Here is an 8,948-nt window from a genome sequence, read left to right as displayed (position 1 = left end):
CACCTCCCAAATGCCATTCCTTAGCTGTGTGCATGTCTTTCATTGGTTACCCATTACTGCTCATGGAGAAAGCTGCATGGTACCAGTGTCATCAATATTTTTGCCTCTATCATCTCCCACTCATCCTCCATTCTGTCCCACTTTCCCATTCTCTGGGGAGTGCTTAGTGCTCCAAACCCATCTTCTCCCCACTGGGTTAGCAGCCCTGTACACACAGAAGCTGCCCACTTAGCTTCTTTTGCATCACACCACAGCTGGGATCATCTGCAGGGGGACTTTGCGATCCTAGCCAGTTTCTCTATGGAACAGCCACATGCACGAGCAGAACGGTTCAGAGAATTACAAGCGTGTTTGATGCGCAGGAAGTACAGCTGCCCTGGAGCACTTCCTACTTCTGCCGCTATCTAAAGCGTTCAGGTGGGTGGCAGACAAACCATCCATCCAAAGTACGACTGGCCACAGCTAAATGCCCTCTGGTGCTGCTAGGCTAAGTGGCTTTTGCTTTAGAAAGCCACTGCAAACCCCCCAATTCAGCTGTGTTTCATTCTGCATGTGCCAGGCATCATCATGCCACATGGAAGTGGTCCCCAGTCAGAGCTAGTAACCCAAGTTGGAGGCAGAGAAAGGCACCTGGATCATACCCAACAGGCTTTTCTTGAATCCTTCGGCTGCTTTTATCGGCACCCATTCTGCATCTTCCATTTCCCCTCCAGTCTACCCAGATTCAGACATTTCTGGGGTCTGTGCACGGGGTTTTGCAGTTGTCTGATGGCGAATCTTTGGCTACAGATGGAAATGAGATGGTTTGAGACCACCTAAGGAATGTGTCAGACTTGGGACTACTCCCGAGTCCTAGCAGCATATCACACCCAGCTTACCTGAACAGCCAGAGAACTGCAGGACCAGGGAGGTGCCAAGTCATCAGGTTGGCAGGAATTTTTAACCATTCAAAGCAGCAGCTGGTTTAGCTTGTTATCTTTAAAGTTTGCAGAACTTTGCACTATCCCATGCTACACAACTACGGCAAGTGATCCTAAATCACCACATTATTCCTTCCAATAGCTAGTGGTTAGCATACTGGCAGGCCATAGGTTAGACTTGAGTTCTGGTTTCTTGTTCCCTGGCTCAGCAAATGCTGGCAGAGCTGCAGAGGAAGCAGCCTGCTTGAGTGGGTGGGGATAAGGCAAACTGTACCAACATACAAGGTGTGACAGCTTCTTTTAGACACAAGAGGAGCAACACTGCCAACCGGTTCCCAAAGGATTTTAGTTCTTTGCTAAAGAGGAGGATGGGGGGAATCCTTGGCGCCTGCCTAGGGCAGAGGATGCATCTACCCCAGTCTTCAGAACAAAGCAGCTCAATAAAGCAACTCAGATGTAAGAGGGAAGTTTGAAAAATTTGTTAGCCAGTACCTTTATCCACACAGAGCCCTATGAGCCACAGAGAAGTGTGGCAATGAGCGCATGCAGTTGTTTACCTTGGGTGGAATATAATCAAAGGGAGAATCTGGGGACTAAGTGGGCATTTGCTGAATGTGTTGGAGCTTCTATCTGCTGGCAATTTGGTGGAGTATTAATTTCTGTTAGAAAAGAAGATGAATTTCATTGCATCATAAGTAGCCAAACCTAACAAACTCTATGACCGATAAGCCACCAGATGGCTGTGCGCACACCCTTCCCTACCTGTTTGAGGGACACATTCTCCTGGAGAAGCTTGTGGTTCTTCTCACACAGTTCCCTCATTTTCTCAAGCTCTTCATCCTGTTCACAAGAAAGAATGAAATCTGTAGGGTATTTAGGGTCTGATAGGTAGAAACTGCTTTCAAAGTGCTGCCACCAGATTGTTCAAGTCAAGAGGAGATCTTGTGCAATGCCTAGGAGTGCTCTGCACCTCCACATCCACAGAGGTAGCCTCTCCACCATTCTCCAACAGGAGACTAGACCTTCAGTTTTGAGGTCAGGAGGAATACAAGCCACACTGTTAATTAAGTTCCTCTGTCCCGCCAAACAGGCCAACAGTTTCCTATTCTCATGTTACAATCTCCCAACTTTTAACACCTTCCTTGCCCTTTAGGGACAATCTCGGAGCTAGGCTAGGCTAGGAAAGCTCTGCTTCACTAGCATGGCCAACTCTCTCTTTCCCTAGCAATTTGCAATACTAATCTACCTGGAACTCAAGCCACTCAAGTAGCAGTTGCTTGTTCTCGGTGAGAGAATCCTCCAGCTTCTCCTCTGCTGCTTCTTTCTGCTGCAGTTGGCTCAGCAGGTACCGAACCTACAGGCAAATTAACAGAGCGTAGGTGAAAAGGCTGCAGACAGTGACAAAACATGCTTTTAGGGGATAAACCCCTACGGCATGCCTGGCAGTCTTGACATTCTCATTAGGTCTGGAGGTTTGGGGGCAGGTGAAGAGATGGGGTGGTGAGCAATCTCTAGTAGGCAGACACGTTGTAGAGACAAATAAGCTAGTTCTTTGCCATCCACAGCATGAGAGTAGTCTGGGCCCACTTGAAAACACCACCTTGTGTTCGGCTGCAGCAAGTTTGTGCCTTTGAATGGAGCTGAATAAAATGGGTCTGTTTTTACTTCAGCAAGATCATTTAGCACCACTAAAATGTCAGCAATGGAGGTCAGAAGACAGATGGGGGAGACGTCCTAGGGGGTAATTACATCAGGTCTCCTGCCAGGGAACAATGAAGCCTCATGAAAATAGGTTGGGTTTGTTTTTGTTTAAGACACATTGCAAATTGATTTTCATGTAACCCTTTTTCTCTTGGCTCTAGGATCATGCCCTTAAGTCTTCTTCATGGGCAGACCTCTAGGGACCTTTCTGCAGAGCAGCTCCAATGCATTTGTTTAACCCCAGGGAAGCCATGCAGTGGTAATCCTGGTGCTCCTCCACCCCTGCCTTTTACCTTTTCCTGAGCTTGCTCATCCTGCATCACCAACTGACTTTGGAGCTCAGCCTCTCTCTCTGCCACCTGGTTTCGCTCTTCAAGCAACAGTTTCTGCACATCTGCACAGTTAGCTTTGCTCTGTGCCTGGCTGCTGTGAAGTTTGCTTTCCTCCACTTTGGAGGAAACCAGCTGGAAGACATCAGTGAGGCAACTACTGGGGAGAATGGGTGCCACTCTCCTCAGCCTAGGAGTGGGGCTGGACATCAGCAACAAGGGTGCTGGAGTCAAATTTAAAGCTAGACACCCTTGAAAGCCATTATCAGGTACAGTCCCCCACACTTTACTGTGGAAGCAGACAGAACAGGCAGCACTGACAACAGTTACTAGAATGTCTTCATCATTGGCTATTACCTTTGTTTCTGCATTTTGGCATGTCACTGTCTCCCCCAGTCTTCAGATCTCTCCTGACCCCACCTACCTCATTTGTCTCCAGTCTTCTTGGACTTGACATCTACTTCTAACCTGCCTGCAGTTTGTAACTCTCTCCTTGATCCTCTACAAGTCTGGTTTCCTCCTCCTCCTCCTCCACTCCATTTATGCTTCCTTCATGAGTGACCTTTTCTTGGCTGGAGGGATATTTGGGGGAGGGGGTTGGAAGCATTGGGGGGAAAGGGGGGTATCTGGGGGCAGGGTAGAAGGTGGTGGGAGGCAGTAGGGGCCAGGGGGCATTTGGGGGTGGGGGCACTTGGGGGGCCGGGGGGTGTTTGGGGGCAGGGGTTGGAAGCATTGGGATTCTGGGGGTATTTGGGGGTGAGGGTAGAAGGGGGTGGGAGGCAATGGGGGCCCGGAGGGATTTGAGGGCAGGGGTAGAAGGGGCTGGGAGGCAATGGGGGCCCAGGGGTATTTGGGGAGGTAAAAGGGGGGTGGGAGGCACTGGGGCCCAGAGAGATATTTGGGGGCAGGGGTAAAAGGTGGGTGGGGGCACTTGGGGGTCGGGGATATTTGGGGAGGTAAAAGGGGGGTGGGAGGCATTGGGGGCTAGAGGGATATTTGGGGGCAGGGGTTAGAGGCAATGGGGGGGCGGGGGTAAAAGGCAGGTGGGGGCACTTGAGGGTCAGGGGTATTTGGGGAGGTAAAAGGGGGGTGGGAGGCATTGGGGGCCAGAGGGATATTTGGGGGCGGGGCTTGGAGGCAATAGGGGGGCGGGGGCAAAAGGCGGGTGGGGGCACTTGGGGGTCGGGGGTATTTGGGGAGGTAAAAGGGGGGTGGGAGGCATTGGGGGCCAGAGGGATATTTGGGGTCAGGGGCTGGAGGCAATGGGGGGCGGGGGTAAAAGGCGGGTGGGGGCACTTGGGCTATTTGGTGAGGTAAAAGGTGGGTGGGAGGCATTGGGGGCCGGAGGGATATTTGGGGGCAGGGGTTAGAGGCAATGGGGGAGCAGGGGTAAAAGGTGGGTGGGGGTCAGGGGTATTTGGGGAGGTAAAAGGGGGGTGGGAGGCATTGGGGGCAGGAGGGATATTTGGGGGCGGGGGTTGGAGGCGTGGGGGAACACTTGGGGGTCAGGGGTATTTGGGGAGGTAAAAGGGGGGTGGGAGGCGCTGGAGGCCGGTGGGGGCAGCTCAGGGCCCCCCCACAAGTTTACCCGCTCGCGCTCCAGGCCACACCACGAGCTGCTCAGCACTCACCTCCCGAGGGCCTCGCGGCCACGTGACGCCCCTGGAACACCAGCCGCTCCCGACACAGCCAATGGGCAGCGGAGACAGAGCCCTGACCAATCGGAGCGCGAGGGGAAAGCTCCGGCCCCTCCCCCACTGCAAACCCCGAGCAGCCGCGCCCGCTCTCACCCGCCTCCTCCCGCCCATTACTCCGCCCCCAGCCTCGCGCCCTCCTCGTGGGGCGGTGCCAGGGGACCAGGGGGCGGAGCCCCAGCAGCCATGGGGGGTGTCAGGCAGGTCTGGTCCCGCTGCTCTCCGGGCCCCTCCCACGGGGGGATCCCGCCTCCCCTCCCCCAGCCCGTCAGGAGCCGGCCTTGGTGGCTGCACATTGTACTGACGCTGCCCCGGTGCCCCCACCCCCCGCCACCCCAAGAGGAGCCGGTAGCACCGGGAGAGCCCTGGGGCCGGCGTGGGCTGAGCCTGCCCCTTCCCAGCCGTGGGAGATGGGCTGGGTTCCCACCCCGCCCTCAGCTGGCTTCACCATCCAGCTCGGGGCTGCCATGGTACAGGTGGGGAAACTGAGGCAGGGAGGCACACTTTGCCCAAGGGCACCCAGCAGGCCAGCCACAGAGCTGAGCCCAGGGCTCCCAAGTCCTACAAGGACGCGGCTTTGGAATCAACGTGGGCACCTGGCCCATCCCTCACCGGCACAAAGCGCGTGTGCTCGGCACTGGGTGAATCCCTTGGGGTTTGATGGGGGCCAGGGTCCATTGCAAAGCTTGGCCTGAGCATGCGCAGTTCTGACAGCACAGCCTGCTGCCTGCTGTCACACAGGGTAGGGGAGTCCGGCCCTGCACCCCTCTTCCTGGGACTCACAGTGACTCAGCCAGCTGGTAGAACAGAAGGTTTATTGGACAACAGGAATGCAGGTTACAGCAGCGCTTGGAGGCACAACCAGGACCCCCCAATCAAGTCCTTCTGGGGGTTCAGGGTGTTCGGATCCCAGTTTAGGATTCCCTGAATTCCAACCACCCAGCCCAAAAATGAAACTAAAACTAACTCCCCTCCAGCCGGTCCCTTCCTTTGTCTCTCCTTTGTCTGGCTTCCCGGGCAAAAGGCGCTGACACCCCTCCCTCCCTACCTGGCTCAGGTTATAGACCTAGGTCCTGTCTCTCACCATCCCCCACACAGACAGTCCCTACTCCATCACACCTGCCCCAGCCGGGCTCACCTGCGTGAGCAGCTTCCTCCTGCCCTCTGGGGACCCAGCAGCCATGGGGCAGGGGCTGACCCGGAAGAGGTTTTTGCAGTCCCTGTTCTGCACCCCAAGGAGCTCAACCCCTCTGCCACATTGCTAGGAACTCTAGAGCCGGGCTGTAGCATTGGAGGGGTCACAACAGCCCTCCATTATTCTGCACCCACAAGGAATTGAAGCCCAGGTGCTATTTCTATAGCCTAGTGCCTGTGTGGGACGGAGCTGCGGCTTCTCTAAAGAAGTCAAGTCAGAGCCATTTAATAGTTGTGCTGGGATTCCTGTGAGGCCTGGGGCTCTCCCTGCTTCCCCGTTTCCATTGGCCCGCTGGCTCCTCTATGGGTTGCTTCATTTTTTTCCAGACCTCTCTGCTGTTCCTTTAATCACTGGAGCAGGTACATACAACTCTGCCTAAGTACTCAGGGGCTAGTACACTGGAAAATGCCACCATTCAAAAGAGGTTATGCTTTTCCAAGGGGGTTTTACGGCTCCCACAGGGCCGGCTTTAGGCCAATTCGGCCAATTCCGGGGAATTGGGCCCCACGTCTAAGAGGGCCCCATGCCTTAGGCACCTTTAAAAATTTTTTTTCACTTACCCCGGTCCCCGGCTGCGGTCTGCTCCGGGGCCTTCCATGGTCCCGCTCCTTTGAGCGAAGCGCCGGTGGAAGCGCGGCACGGCCCCACTCTCCCAGCTAGAGCTCCAGCCGAGGCGGTGGGGCTTGCTGCGCTCCGGCCGGGGCTCCAGCCGGGAGAGCAGGGCAGTGGGGCTTGCCGCACTCTGGCTGGGGCTCCAGCCGGGAGAGCAGGGCAGTGGGGCTTTGCCGCTCTCCGGCCGGGAGAGCGAGGCCGTGGGGCTTGCCACGCTCCGGCCGGAGTGCGGCAAGCCCCGCTCTCCCGTCTGGAGCCCCAGCCAGAGCGCGGCAAGCCCCGCGACCCTGGCTGGAGCTCTGGGCCCTTTAAATAGCCCCCAGAGCCCTGGGGCAATGAGGGGCTCCAGGGGCTATTTAAAGGGCCCGGGGCTCCAGCTGCCTCTGCCACCCCGGTCCTTTAAATAGCCGCTGGAGCCCCGCCTCCCCCATGCATTCCCCAGCACTCCCGCCGCTATTTAAAAGGTCCGGGGCAGGGTAGAAGGGGGTTTGGGGGCTATTTAAAGGGCTGGGGTTCCAGCTGCCTCTGCTGCACCCGCTGACCTGCCCACACCAGTCTAGCCCCCCCGCCTGCAGCCAGCTCTGCACCCCTTGCCCACAGCCAACCCCTGCCAAACCCCCTGTCCTGTCTCCTGCCAAACACCCCTGCAGCCCTGCCCAAAGCCAGCCAGCCCCACACACACTGCTGCCCGCACCAGCCCTGCACACCCTGCCCAGCCTGCACCCCCTGCCCTGTCTCCAATCAACCCCTGCTGCACCCCACTGCCTGAAGCCAGCCAGTGCCGCACTCCTCTGTCTTCAGCCCTGCAAACCCCTGCTGCACCCCCCTGCAGCCCTGCCTGAAGCTAGCCCGCCCCACACCCCCTGTCTCCAACCAGCCCCACACCCCTTGCCCTGCCTGCAGTCAGACCCTACCTCCAGTCAGCCCCTGCCCTGCCTCCAGCCAGCCCCATGTCCACTGCTGCCATGCAGTTTCCAGGGCAGTTACCCTGCACACCTGCTTCAATGAGGGGGGCAGAGAGCAGCTGGGACCAACATATGTGCATAGTTATGGAAAGTAAATAATACATGACAGAAATGAAAGGCTTTTTTTTCAAGTCATCCCTGCCAGGGCCCCACTGAAAAATGTTCAAATTGGGCCCCGCAGTTCCTAAAGCCGGCCCTGTGCTCCCAAGCTCTCTGCTGCTACTTCCCTTCTGCTGGGGCCTCTCCCCACTATTCTTTTAAACTCCTCTTCCTTAGATACTCCCTGAGCATTGTTTCTTTCTCTGCTTGATTTGGCTTCCTGCTTTCTCCTGCTCTGCCAGTCGTCTTCCCGGATGCCTGACTCTTCAATTTTTGTTTCTTCATTTTGTACATATTTTGATTAGCACAGTAACAAATGAAGACTTAAGTAGCCCACAATGTTATCCTAATAAAATAATACCAACGGGATCGTATAACGCCACGTTAATTGCAAATAAAACAGATGATTATTACATGCATACATTCACACAGGTTCTGCAATGATCAGTTATAGTTACCAGCCTTCAGTTGCTCATGCCAAGTCACTGGCCAGGTGCCCTGGACATGAGATTGGAGCCGAGCTGTTGTTAGATGCACAGCTGATGCTCCTGGAGGGTGGTTGCAGAACCAGACTCAAAGATCACAGTCCCCTGGTCCTGTTCTTATAGGTCTTTGCCTCGATGTATGTCAATGGAAGTTGCTTCATCATGCTGAATTTGGGATTGGGATTACATTCCTCAGGTTGATCAGCAGATGGTACATTCATGATGGGCGTAAGTTATCTTCCAGTCTTCTATCTCTCCTTGATGCGCTTCGGTGGATTCTGGCCTGCTTGACGGGGGTCAGCCAGTTGTCTCTGCCCAGGGCCGGCTCTAGGTATTTTGCTGTCCCAAGTAAAAAAATGTTGGCTGGCCCCCCAGCCCTGAACTCCCCCCCTGCCCACCAGTGCCCCCCCACCCACACCCCCTGCTGCCCCAGCACTGGGCTTCCCCCTCAAACGCGAGATCCGCTACCTGCACACGACAACAGAGCCCTGGCCCAGCTGCGACTCTGTCCCCATGCCGGTTGAGCTGCTGGGTGGCGTGGAGCGGGCGTACTTCCAGGAGGTGGTGCGTCTGCGGGGTGGCGCGGAGAACACGGCCCCCTCCCTGGGCTTTGCGGTGCTGCTGGCGGCCAAGATGGATCAGTTTGTGCTCACCACCCTCACCCACAACATGCTGGCAGCCGAGGACCTGGAGAGCCCCCCGGACCTGCTACTTTTCAGCCTCACAGTGCCCCGGCCCAGCCGTGGAGGGCAGGAAGGCGAGGATCTCCGGCTGCGGGGCTACCTGCTCAGCACCGACGAGCCCAGCCTGCCGCTCACCTCCCTCACACACTCCGGGAGCCCCTCTCGCTGCCCCCACAGCCCAGGCTCGGCTCCAGGGGACCTCACTTCCCTCCCTCCCCGGCTCCTCACACACACCCTGGGCCGGGCCACCCAGAGGATTCAGGGG

At 56.4% G+C, this 8,948-nt stretch overlaps 1 pseudogene; it reads right to left on the bottom strand.

Annotated features, from left to right (window-relative positions):
- Positions 1-597: 597 nt before the first annotated feature.
- Positions 598-8,515, bottom strand: LOC127033508 (chromosome-associated kinesin KIF4-like; annotated as a pseudogene).
- Between the last annotated feature and the right edge of the window lie 433 nt (positions 8,516-8,948).

The sequence above is a fragment of the Gopherus flavomarginatus genome, chromosome 13, assembly GCF_025201925.1.
Source record: "Gopherus flavomarginatus isolate rGopFla2 chromosome 13, rGopFla2.mat.asm, whole genome shotgun sequence".
In the NCBI taxonomy this organism is placed as follows: Eukaryota; Metazoa; Chordata; order Testudines; family Testudinidae; genus Gopherus; species Gopherus flavomarginatus.
Note: the sequence above shows the minus strand (reverse complement) of the source record. Positions and strands in the feature narration are given on the sequence as shown.